Raw genomic sequence first — 12,211 nt, forward strand, 5'->3', positions numbered from 1 at the left:
CCCCCCCCCCACTCTGTAGAGCTGATCACACACATTCTGGCTTTCTGGGGGTTTGGACTGCGGGTTTCTATAGCAACCACAAAAAGCAGACAGTATCGAGTAGACTTGCTTGCCATTCGACTTCACATTTTTACCTTCTTCTTGAACCCTCAAACAGCATTTTGGAACAGCCTATGTGCTGCCAAGTCTTCTTCTGCCCCTTAAAGTATTTCTTTGTCAATTTTGAGTCATCCAACCAGAGCAGTGCTGATGAAAAGAGGACAACTTTTACAGTATATTTTTACAGAGATATTCTGCTTTTTTGCATGCATGACAACAAGGTTTATATTTTATTTTATGTTGTAATAAAATCATTTAAGTTATAGAAAATATGATTTAGGGTGACATGTGACAACCAATATCTTGTGTATGTGACACTCATTCATTTCAGTGCACATCAAATGTTTAATTAACAGACTGAAAAGCCATGCTAGCAGCTCTGTGAGGCTGTACTAATGGCGCATTCATGTGCTCCTCGGATGGTCCGAGTTTCCAAGATCAGACGTCATTCTTCCGACTTCGGTGTGTTCACACGCTCTCTAGTCTGCAATATATACACAACGTTCCACTTCCGGGGATTGCTTCGGTGTCGCAGGAAATTCGATGCATGTGTTTTCGGCCGGATGTCCGTCCCCTTCCTCTTCCTTTGTGTTGGCGTTCTAACCTCCGGTGGATTTGTGAGGACTATGGTTAACTGCTCCTCAGATCTCTGCAGGGTAAATCCAGACAGCTAGCTAGACTATCTGTCCAATCTGAGTTTTCTCTCGCACGACTTAAACAACTTTTACATATGTTCACCCAAAACAAGTTCCTTCCCGAGGCTGTTTTGAAGAAATGCCAATTATGCTTGGCTCACCAGATTCCAAACACTTGATCTCAGATTTTGATTTCAAGGTATTTTCTGAACAGGTGAACTATGCCACCCACTCTTTGAAGAAGGTTTGGGAAGAGGAACTGGGTCTCCAGATTGATGATATTGTTTGGGAGGAGAGTCTCAGTAGAATCCAATATAGTTCTATTAATGTCAGACATCACTTAATCCAGTTTAAAGGTCATGCATAGACTTCATTATTCAAAAACTAAACTACATAAAATATATCCTACTGTTTCCCCTTTGTGTGATCGATGTAAATCATCTGACGGTTCTTAACCCACCTCTTCTGGACATGTCCAAAATGGTATGTCTTCTGGTGTGGAGTATTCCAGTGGTTTTCTGAAATGTACAACTGTGTGTTCAAGCCTGAGCCAGAGGTGGCACTGTTTGGCTACTCCCTGTCTCTATTGACTCATAGTCCCTCTGTACAGCACACCATTATGTATGGAATGTTAATTGCAAAGAGACTTTAAGGCTTTGGAAGTCAGAAGCAGTGCCACTCTTCAAGACATGTCTTACGGTGGTTAACAGAACATACTTCTGTATTACATATGGAGAAAATCCGATATGGCATTTCGGACAATCTTTAAAAATTCTACAAGATTTGGCAGCCATTGTTACAACATCTTGCTCAATTTGACGGAGACCTTGAACAGTTGTGAGATTCACAATAGGCCACTCACCTCTTCTTTGATAAATTCTGTTTTAATTTAGAGTACCAGTGATGCAACAGTACATTTCATTTTCTTGAGTAATACGCCCAAGGTTATTTTTTATTTTATTTTGTTACTTTTTTTTCCCTCTTTTCTTTTCATATTGGCACATTATCTTACTCCTAATCATTGCCCTTTTGTATTATACTACTTGGAAAACACTTAATAAACATATTGAACAAAAAATAAAAGAAATGCCAATAAACCAGCACACCTTTTTCTCCCATCCCAGAATGCTATGTGGACTAGCCAGACAGTCTGGCGAGACCACGTGCTCTCAAGTCGGAAAGCCAGAATGTTGATTGTAACCATAACAACAAACATGGATGCTACGATGGTCACTCTTTATGGACAACCACTAACGTTAATAGCATATTAAAAAATAACATTTGAGCAAAAAGTTGATATTAAATACGTGAATTACTAAAAAGTTTCTTACCGATAATAAAACATCTAGTTTCTCACTTCCACTTAGTGGCATCCATTCATTTGGTTTTAGTTGTCTAGGATTTGAGATTTCTGCCTCCACTAGCATTTAGTTTGTGGTTTTGCATTAGTGCTTAGTTTGCTCTAAGCAGTGAGGAATTTAAATATTCAACAGCAACATATCTTTTCAGAAACAGTGTCTCTACTACTCTGCATAATCCACAGGCCTCACTATAAACTGATTTATTTTTTTATTTTTAACAAATCATAGTCCCTATGCTTGCAGCCAGGTCTGTGGATTATCTAGAGTAACAGACTCTGAGAAGTATGTGAGTCTCAAGCACATCCCAGAGTTTAGGGGCCCTGAAAGCAAACACCCGAGGCCCGCAGGTAGATTCTGGACCTGCAACCAGCAAAAACAGACTGTCCTGAGGCCACATTTAGGTTCATAAGGTAACATCTATCAGGAGTGTGGCAGTTGTGTCTGACTAATGCATGAAGAGAGAGAGAGCTGCAGTAAGCTAAAGGAGAGGATTCATACACGTCTAAGGTTTTCACATCACTGGAACAATCTGATTTCGGAGTTTTTAGCTGAAGGAAGTGTGACAGTTCTCTAGAACTTCTTCTTAAAGTTGAGATTTGAATCAAAGATCACATCCAATTTTCTTGCCACCAGGTTTGAAGGAACGATCTGTGATCCAAGCGTAAACGGAAAAGGCACATCACCCACAGAATTCAAAGTGCAGGACTGAAATCTGCTGTTGCTCCCAAATTGAATGGCACGTCTTTTAAAACACTGAGCAACAGCTAATCACATTTTGATTTAATATTAACAGGCCTATATTCTGATACCGCTTAAGGTGTGTCTTCGTTATTTGTATCATTAATGTTCCAGAACACAGGAGGACAATATATTCAACCATGATCAGCTGAGAAACATAACTGCATAGACCGGACAGAGCAGTGAAGGTCCATTAGCAACACTTTTAGTGTCAGTGAGTTGTATGGAGTTTGGACATTTTGGACATTTCGGTAAGGCGCTTGTTAACCGTCAACCGTTCATCCATCCACCCAGCTCTTCTGGGCGGTGTCTCCGGCTACAGATGTGGACGATGAGAACAGGTTTTGGTCTCTGTTTGGGCACGATGGTGTCAAACCTGACAACTTCACCTGGGAGGCTGCACGCAGTCATGACGGGGGCCGACACTCGTTAGTTACAGCACGTAACTCCCTATAAAACCACAAATTTGAACATGTCAATTGGTGAACATGTTAATTGAGTTGATCGACAGGCTGTTTCGCCTGCTCCTAGGCTTAACAAGTGCTGACTCCTGCTCTGCAGCTCTTTTTAAAGAAAGCAAAGAAGTTTATTTTCCCAAATGTTGAACAGTTCCTTTCAGAAAAAAAGATAAAAGCTTTATTGTACCTGAAGGACATTAAAGTGCATTGGACGTTACCCTAAAGGGGTATGAGAGGGTTTTGTGTGCCTTAAGGCTGTTTTATGCTTCTGCGTCAACTCCACGCCGTAGCTACGGCGTCATGACCCTTTCGGAGTTCTGCGTCGGGGTTGCTTTGCGTCGCGGTGCATTTCACCGCCACAACGCTAGGGGGTGTCGCCTGTGTCTGTGTCGCTCACCACCGAAACGGACTGTCATGCTAAAATATTAATCTTATTTGTTTGGCCTTTTCTTGCTTAGATTTTGTAAAAGGTATGGAGAAATAGACACAGTAATATCCATTGGCCTAGCTACTGTAACCAGAAAATAAGTCTGAGGTTATTTGCGAGGTGTCTGCCAGCCAGCTTGTGTTTGCGCTAAGCAAACTTTAGCACAAAGTACTGTTTGCTGGCGAAGTGCTAATTTCCAAACGTTACTGACATATAGACACGGATAACCCCTACATTGTAACCAAAATATGTCTGAATTTATTTGCAAAGCAAAGTGAACTAGCATGTTGCTACTCCCTATAGGCTGGTTGAAACACCGACTATCAACACACACGACGAGTTGACCAATCACAGTCCTTGCGGTCTGCGTCGCCCGACGCGGAGTTACACATTTTGAGGTGCACGTCGAGCCACGGCGGAGGTCTCGGAGGGGGGGGGGGTTCCCGGTGACGCAGAGGGGTCTGCGGGGGACGCCGAAGCATAAAACAGCCTTTAGGGTTTGCAAACAGCCATAACCCATTGAAGAACTTCACATAGAAATCATCAAAATTGGAGATAGAATGTTTTTAAATGTTAGATGCAGATCATTGTACACTTTTTACATCCTCTTCGACGAGACCACAAATCATCCCTGGAGCTGTCAAAATCATATTTCATTTTCCAAATTAAAGTGGACAAATTCATTTAACAAATCAATATTCCACAGCAAATACAAACAATTGAAAGCACACTATCCATATAAATATATCCACATTTACATACATAATCATTCACAACTGCGCCCCACAGAGTCCTTGACCCACATATAGGTAATATTCGGCCCTGAGGGGCCAAAGAATGAACAATGAAGTGGGTCAATAGGCCCACTCCCACACACACTGTGTGCTCTTGTAAACCAGATGGCCAATTTAGTCTGAGCCAAGAGAAAATTAATCACAACACATTTTGTCCTCCGTGTGATTGAATACAATCACCCTGCGCCGTGCTGAATAAACACCCGGCAGCCTCCTGCAGAGCACTGTTAGCGTGTCAGGTGCATCACTTTCACTGGACATGTACACACAGTACACACATAGTGGAGAACCACAGGAGGAAACACTTTCATTGTCAATGTAAAGCTACAGCTGTCATTTTGTGATGAAGTGTCACTTTTTATTTATTAAACATGGCTCTTTTATACAGTAACTTTACAACAGCGCAGCCTGAGATCCATTTCCAAAGGCGGCTTTTGTCTGAATTTGTTGCGACAAATTGGGATTTTACATGTTTAGCAGCGCAGGAGGAGCACCAGGCAGGTCTAGTGACACTGTCTGGCCCAGAAATACATCCAATATTAAATAATTAGTTGTCAAACTAAAAGAAATTTAAAAATGACTGTCTGACTGAACACAATTTGCCCCACCATGAGCCTCTAGAACAGCTTCAGTGCTCCTTGGCACAGATTCTCCAAGTCTTTCCAGTACTCTCGTTGCAGCTATTCATTTGAATGTTCAATTATGTATTCTGTGAATTTTATTTTCCTCTCGATGGTCTAAATGCGTCTTCAAAGCCGCCTCCACACTGCTAGGACCAGGAATATACTGTAATTGTGGTGGAGAGCCACTGAATCGCTTTATTAAAATGTAATCCAATTTAATAGCTATTGCCTAAAGACAGCAACATTTGACAAAACAACATCTAAAAGAAATTACAGTCAAAAAAATAAGTTAAACCCCCGACTTTGCAGAAACGATACAGAGGACATGAACCACGGGGTTACCGAGGTTACCAGCACATCACACATCTGTAACGAGGATGACTTGGTTGCTTTCCAATGCACTGAAGCCGTGAAGCTAAGACGTTGGTCATGTAGGCTATGTGCTGCAGAAACAAATTTGAGCAGGTATACGGACGGCTCTAAGGGAACAAGAAGCTGCAGGGAGTCGCACACGCAGGAGGGCTGAAATAATCACATTGTTCGCACACATAACCACCCCCACTGTGACAGGTTTAAAATATCACATCACTGCTTGTGTTGCCTTGTTGAAAAGCTTTTCTTCTCAAACGTCCGGTTTATTGCCATTGTTTCCATCTTTTTGGCACCAAACAGAGTAAAAAAAAAAAGGCTTCTAAAGCCTCCATTTTCCTCAGCTGTCACTTTCACTAAAGCCATTGTTGGGGAGCGCTGGTCACTGCTGTTTCCAGTTTCCCCCGGTTACCATTTCCCTTTTAAATCAGCATGCGCCCCCACACTGAGCTGAGGTGTAAACAGGCAAATATAACAAAGCTGCAGTGAGTGTAGACACATTTGTAACACAGATGATGCTTCATGTTCTTTTTTACCATTACAGAGGTTATACCTGTGTCCACTCAGCAGACGAGGAGGAAACGGGAATTGTTCCTGTCCAACACAATAAGGACAGAAAGAAAAGAGAGCGCACAAGAGCTGTGAAACTGAAACATAACTTGAGATGGCCTGTAGTAAAATAAACAAAAGACACCAGCAGACCTAGATTTTACCTACAGATGAATGCTGAAAGTTTGTGACTATGGACAACCCGTCCATAGAATTAGGTACTGATGACCTAATTCGGTATATTTTTTTAGGGAATGGGACAGAAAGGGATGAGGAGAACAACTGCACCGACTGCATCGACTTCAAGGCAACTGCCACAAAATAGCCTTTAATATCTTTATGACGTTATATAATTATTGTTTAGTATTTTCTGCCAAATCATAGAATTCCCAGTAGCAAATGTTTTCTGTCTTGGGGGTTGGGAACCATTGGGTCAAAGGGTTCAATTTACAATATGTAACATCATATTTCACACAGGTTCCACTCTTTAATGGGGTTCAGGGGTGAAGGTCAGTAAGTGTATCCCTTTATAGGGTACTGACATTACAAACACTTCCAATCAATGAATACCATGGTAATTACCAACATAAAGCGTGCACCAAATGGGTGAATGCAAATGTTATGCCAATCTAGACATAACATTATGAGATGTCTTCCATGCACAGTTGACATTTTGTCTTAAGGGTGGGATCACTGGAAAGCTCATAGAGTGTCCAAATTGGAAACAAGGGAGGGAACATAAATGTATCAGTAAATCTCGTGAAGCTAATATTTCTTGTACAAGTGGATTCTTCGTCCTGAGGACCGGTCAGGAGAGGCCAGCAGGTCATCAGTAACATCAGGACTTATCATTTGGCGGGGAGATATGATTACCACAGCAAATTTAACGGCAGTGATGTCAATGTGTGCTGAGTTGTCTTGCCCTAGACCAGGGGCGTAGCACAAAATTCTGGGCCCTGTAGAAAGGCATTATATATGGGCCCCTCCCCACATCCACAGCTATTCATTCAAGCATATTTTTGAATCTGACTGCACCTGCCCTGGACAAAGGTATTGGACAGACAGACCTGCTTGGCCAGCAGTCTGCCCAAGCTTATCGCCAGACAAGAACATCACTACTGGACAATTCTGCAAAACCCAACATTACATTCTGAGACAGAGAACTTTTCTTTACATCCAATGCCAACGTTTTTAAAATTCAACAGTGCATTGGAAACTACACTATTGTTGAGGTAATGGAAAGATGGTTATGGTAAATACACTACACAGGGTTTTCCTACCATCATAAGGCTTAAGCACAGCACTAAAAACGTTTTGGGCAGTACCTAAGCCAAATAAATGCAACTAAATGACTTTTGTCAGATCTAATGATTGTATTGGTCCCCAGTGGACTTCTTCAGCAAGTTTTGTCTTTAAGCTTTTTGAGTGTTATTTATTTATTTATTACCTGCTCCAGCTTTTCCAACGTTTTAGACACAAATATGGTAATAATAATAGTCCAAAATGATGTGAAATTGCATTTTGTTTAATTGAAAAAAGGTAACAGGACCCCTAAACACCCCGCCAAATATGTGCATCTAAGTCTTCCGAAAACCTAGGGAAAACACTGCTATTAAGGTTTGGCAACTAAAACACACAAGGTACATAACTCTGATCTCCTGTTTAAAAATCGGACAACCTTGACACCATTACTTTCCGCTTCGCCACATAAAGGATACACGACTTCCTGCATTGGCACTGAACGTTGGTTCTGGACGTAAATCATGAGGTGCAAGGATGTGATTCCCAGGGATACTGGATTTGTCTGTCACTATCTTTGAAAGTCAACTGTTTAAAAAAAATATTAAATTCAGCAAATCTAACACAAAACGTACAATTACACAATGCAGCTAAAGCATTGCTCACTCCCCACTAAATGCAACAAAACATGAAGCTGGCAGCTGCAAGACGCGTCACACTATAAAAACCACGCTGGACAATGTAACCATAGAGCCACTGCTGGGTCACTGCTGTCTGCGGTGCACAGGAGGGGTAACAAAATAGTGCTTTCACACAGAACCGATAGCACGACAGTATAACAATAAAACAGCACAAAACAAAGTGCAAGGTTTCACTAAATGTCAAGAATAAAAGCTTCTTTCTGCTAACCCAATGAGAGAATGTGTGAATGTGTGTTTGCTTGCAGCGGGACCACTAATAATAAGAATGTAGAGAATAACAATGGTCTGTGTTTAAGCACTTTGAGGCTTGCCCCTCTGGTTTTAAAATGTCGCAAGCATGTACACAGCGAATACTTAACACTTTTGGGAATACTACACACTTGACTTTTTAATGTGATTGGATGATTGAATGGGTTAAGGTTAATAGTGTTAGCCTCTGCACTTGGAGTTGTCAGTCAAGTTATAGGGGGCCAGGTTCAAGGGGCCAATCTTAACCCTCTGTGACATATCACCCAATTTATGAACACGAAACAGGATCTCACGTTAGTATGTAGGATGTTAAAAGGTCTGTCACCAGGTCTGTTGCAGATGTTGCTTCCATTTTGTAAATTCTAATTTTGAGTGCAGTTTATCTTTAGCCTGTGAGAACCCAGAAAAGAGAAGCGAAGCTCTTATTTCTTGTCTGTGGCTGCTGAAAGGGCTGCTCTCACAATGTGGCTAAGGAGGGGGAGTTTAAAGCTGTCTTATCAGAGCTGCCTGAAGGCTCCAGCTTTTTTTTTTAATTCTGAATTGAATTTCACCGGGATTATTGAACATGTGTAAACATTCAACAGCTACATCATTAAAGCTGCTCTGTTTATTGTTAGGGAGAAATGTTCAGAAAGATTTGAACTATAACTGTCTGAGTTATAGTTCAAATCAATATACAATACAAGTACTAGAGGATGATTTGGCCGTGGTTGAACCACGAAAAAAAACTCTGGGTTTACATGGTTTTCTAATGTACTTTATAAACTTGTATTAACTATAACAAGTGGTAAACCTGCATGAAGCTATATTTTTCTTAAGGAAATTGAATCAAATGGCGCCTGCAGAGCTGAACCCACTGAGAATTATCATCCAACGCTGTAGCTTATGCAATTTTTAGCCTCCTTTAGCTCATTGTTTTGTATCTCTCCTCTACCTAAAGACTGTAAATCCCGTCCCACTAGCACTATCTTGAGACTGACAACTTTTCTTTCTAATGCTGCCTTTAAAAAAAGGAATTGTTCATTTCTTACACTGCACTGTAACTTTTATTCTTGTATTTCACCTGTTTTCTATTTTAGCTGTTTTTATAGTCTCTTTAATTGATTATAACTGCTTTTTAATGTTTTATCTAAAGCACTTTGAATTGCCTTGCTGAAATGTGCTATAGAAATGAAGCTGCATTGCCTTGAGGTTAAACTTTATGACCCCGTTTCCACCTGGGTATTAACATGCCATCTGTATCTGTGTTATCTGGAAAATGACATATTTCACAGACCTTTGCATTTACACTCAGTATTAAAAAGCGTTGTTATCTCGCGTCTGCCTGCTTTGTGATTGGATCTCAATATGCAAATGTAGGTAGGTGGAGCTGGTGGAGAGCGAGACAGCTGAAGGCAATGAGCAAATTCTTTGCAGCTTCTCTAACTAGCATGTGGGTTTCCAGGGATAGTTGGGGTTTCAGAATATGTCTCAGGCACAATGGTACCAAACCTGGCAACCTTGTTGTGTTGACAAAACTTCAGGACACACAGTCTCTGCATCCGACTGATGTTCGCCGAGAAAGTTCCAGTACCATAAAAACTGAAAGCAGAGGGAAACAGCTAGCCTGGTTCTGTTCAAAAAATGAAAATAAAATGCCTTCCAACACCTCCAAAGCTGTCATATTTGCTGAAACTGACCCTATGTTTGAGTAGAACTACATGAAGCAGGTCATTAAAAAAGAAAATCCGTCTCCTCTGGTAGTGCAATTTGCAAAAATCCACCGCTCCCTGTTCAGATGCACCAATCAGGGCCAGGGGGGTGTCTAACTGCGTGTCAATCACTGCTCATGTACACGCATTCATTCTCCCTTGTGGGGGGAGGGGCTTAGGAGACTGTTTTGGGCTTTAGCGGAAAGGGGGGAGGGACTGAGAAGTTGTCGATGTTCAAATTTTAGGGCTAAATCCTGGATCTTCACAATCCTACCTTCAGCACCTTTAATACACTTCCAAACTATTTTCCGTTTACCAAGAAATATAATAACAGGAAAATGGGGAAAACTAGTTACGTTCTAGACGTTAACCAAATAGGCTGATACATACAAAATATATGTACCACTACAGAAATACATATCAGCAGTGACGCAATAAATCCTTTTCTGATTCTGATTCTTACAAGCTTATTTCCGAAAATGTTGAACTATTCCTTAAACCTGGAATGTGATTATTAATGCGGGACTGAATCATTTATATGATGAATGGAATATATGGAGGAAAGGAAGATTCCAACATGCACACACAGTATTAGTGCTGCACAATATATATTTTTTTATTGTCATCGCGATGTCAACTTACGCAAAAAAACACATGGCGAAAGACTGCGATATTGCACTCAAAGATTTCTCAAAGAGTTAGTTGAAAGAGTATCAGTAGAAAACTGCACTTTAAAATGTAGCTATCACTCTTTTTTTATTGGTGCCTTTTGTATTCAGTTCAATGTTCAATTTGTTCGAAAAAAAGAATGTTTGAATTATTTCCTGTCATTTTTTTTATTTCAAACAAGCTATTTGTTGTATTTTAGCAGTATAATGAAAGCAGCACAAAGGCCAGATTTTAAAGACTTTAATATCCGTTTATCTCAAGTAATATCGTTACTGCGATATTCAACAACGTTATCCCATATCAGGTATTTTCCTCATATCGTGCAGCCCTACACGGTAAACACACTAGTGGTTACAGTCTCTCCATTATGTGAGTAGAAAATAGACGGTGCAGTCTCAGGCGTCTTGTTAACGTAATCAGAAAAGACTGGATGTGAAGTGTGCTGTCTGCTGGTGATTAAGAGCTGCCCTGACCACATTTTGATTCACTACATTTGGGGGAACCATTGGCCACCTGGGTCCTGGACTAAACCCTGTATTGTGTCTGTACGGAGTCCTGCCCCCGCCCCCCTCCCTTCCTCCCTCCCTCTGTGCCCTCAACGAGACACTGATGTGTCTGAGCTGAGGTGTGCCAGAGTGATTCATTAGTTCATTAAGGCGTCTTGTGGCCATGGCAACAATCTTTCCGAGGGGGTCAATGGTGACATGACAGTCCCCTTCAGGGCAAACCTTGTCACAGGATCTGAGCAATGGCAGGAGGTACAATCAGTTACCCCCTCCCCCAAAACATCCTGAGGTCCCATAACCCATTTATGCCCTCCGCCTTACAAAACACACACACACACACACACACACACACACACACACACACACACACACACACACACACACACACACACACACAATGTGTGCACACACACACACACACTTCCACAACACACAATGCTCCTACTATAATTGAATCAGGAATTCTGGGTAGTATATCTAATGGTTCTTGTTCCAGTAAGCCTCCACAAACATGGTTTTCTTTTTTGTTTTTCTACAGGATCAATTCTGACTGTATGCTCGATTTATTCAGCAGTGTTTATAAGAGTTCACTGTTAGTTGAAGTGAAAAAGTGATGCCTAAATATAAACAAAATTGAACTATTTTTGTTGAATAATTGTAGTTTTTATAGTAGTCTATATCCTTTGCGTTCCACTTGCTCCGGTGCTAAAGGAAATTACACCGACAGGTGTTAGGGGCGATTTCTTTTATAAGGATTGCAGTACATTACAAAGTTAATAGTGTCTATAATATATTCTTGTTTCTCTTTGCTGTGCAGTTTCGGCTGCGGGATAAACACGTATATAATGCAGCACAAAACAAACAGTGAAAAAGCAAAGAAATACACGTCCCATTGGCTTTTCTGAAGGGAATAACTCATTGCATGTGGTCACTGTAAAATAAGTTGAATTGGGTTTTCCTTTTAATTTCATGTCTTTTTTCCAGCATTACAAATATAATGTAACAGTGATGAGCCCACCACATCACAGGATCTTTCCACTTGGCTATAATCACTACAGCAGTAAACATAAGAGTCATGGTAATATACTGTGTAATCGAAGGCT

The sequence above is a fragment of the Perca fluviatilis genome, chromosome 16 (assembly GCF_010015445.1).
Source record: "Perca fluviatilis chromosome 16, GENO_Pfluv_1.0, whole genome shotgun sequence".
Classification (NCBI taxonomy): Eukaryota; Metazoa; Chordata; class Actinopteri; order Perciformes; family Percidae; genus Perca; species Perca fluviatilis.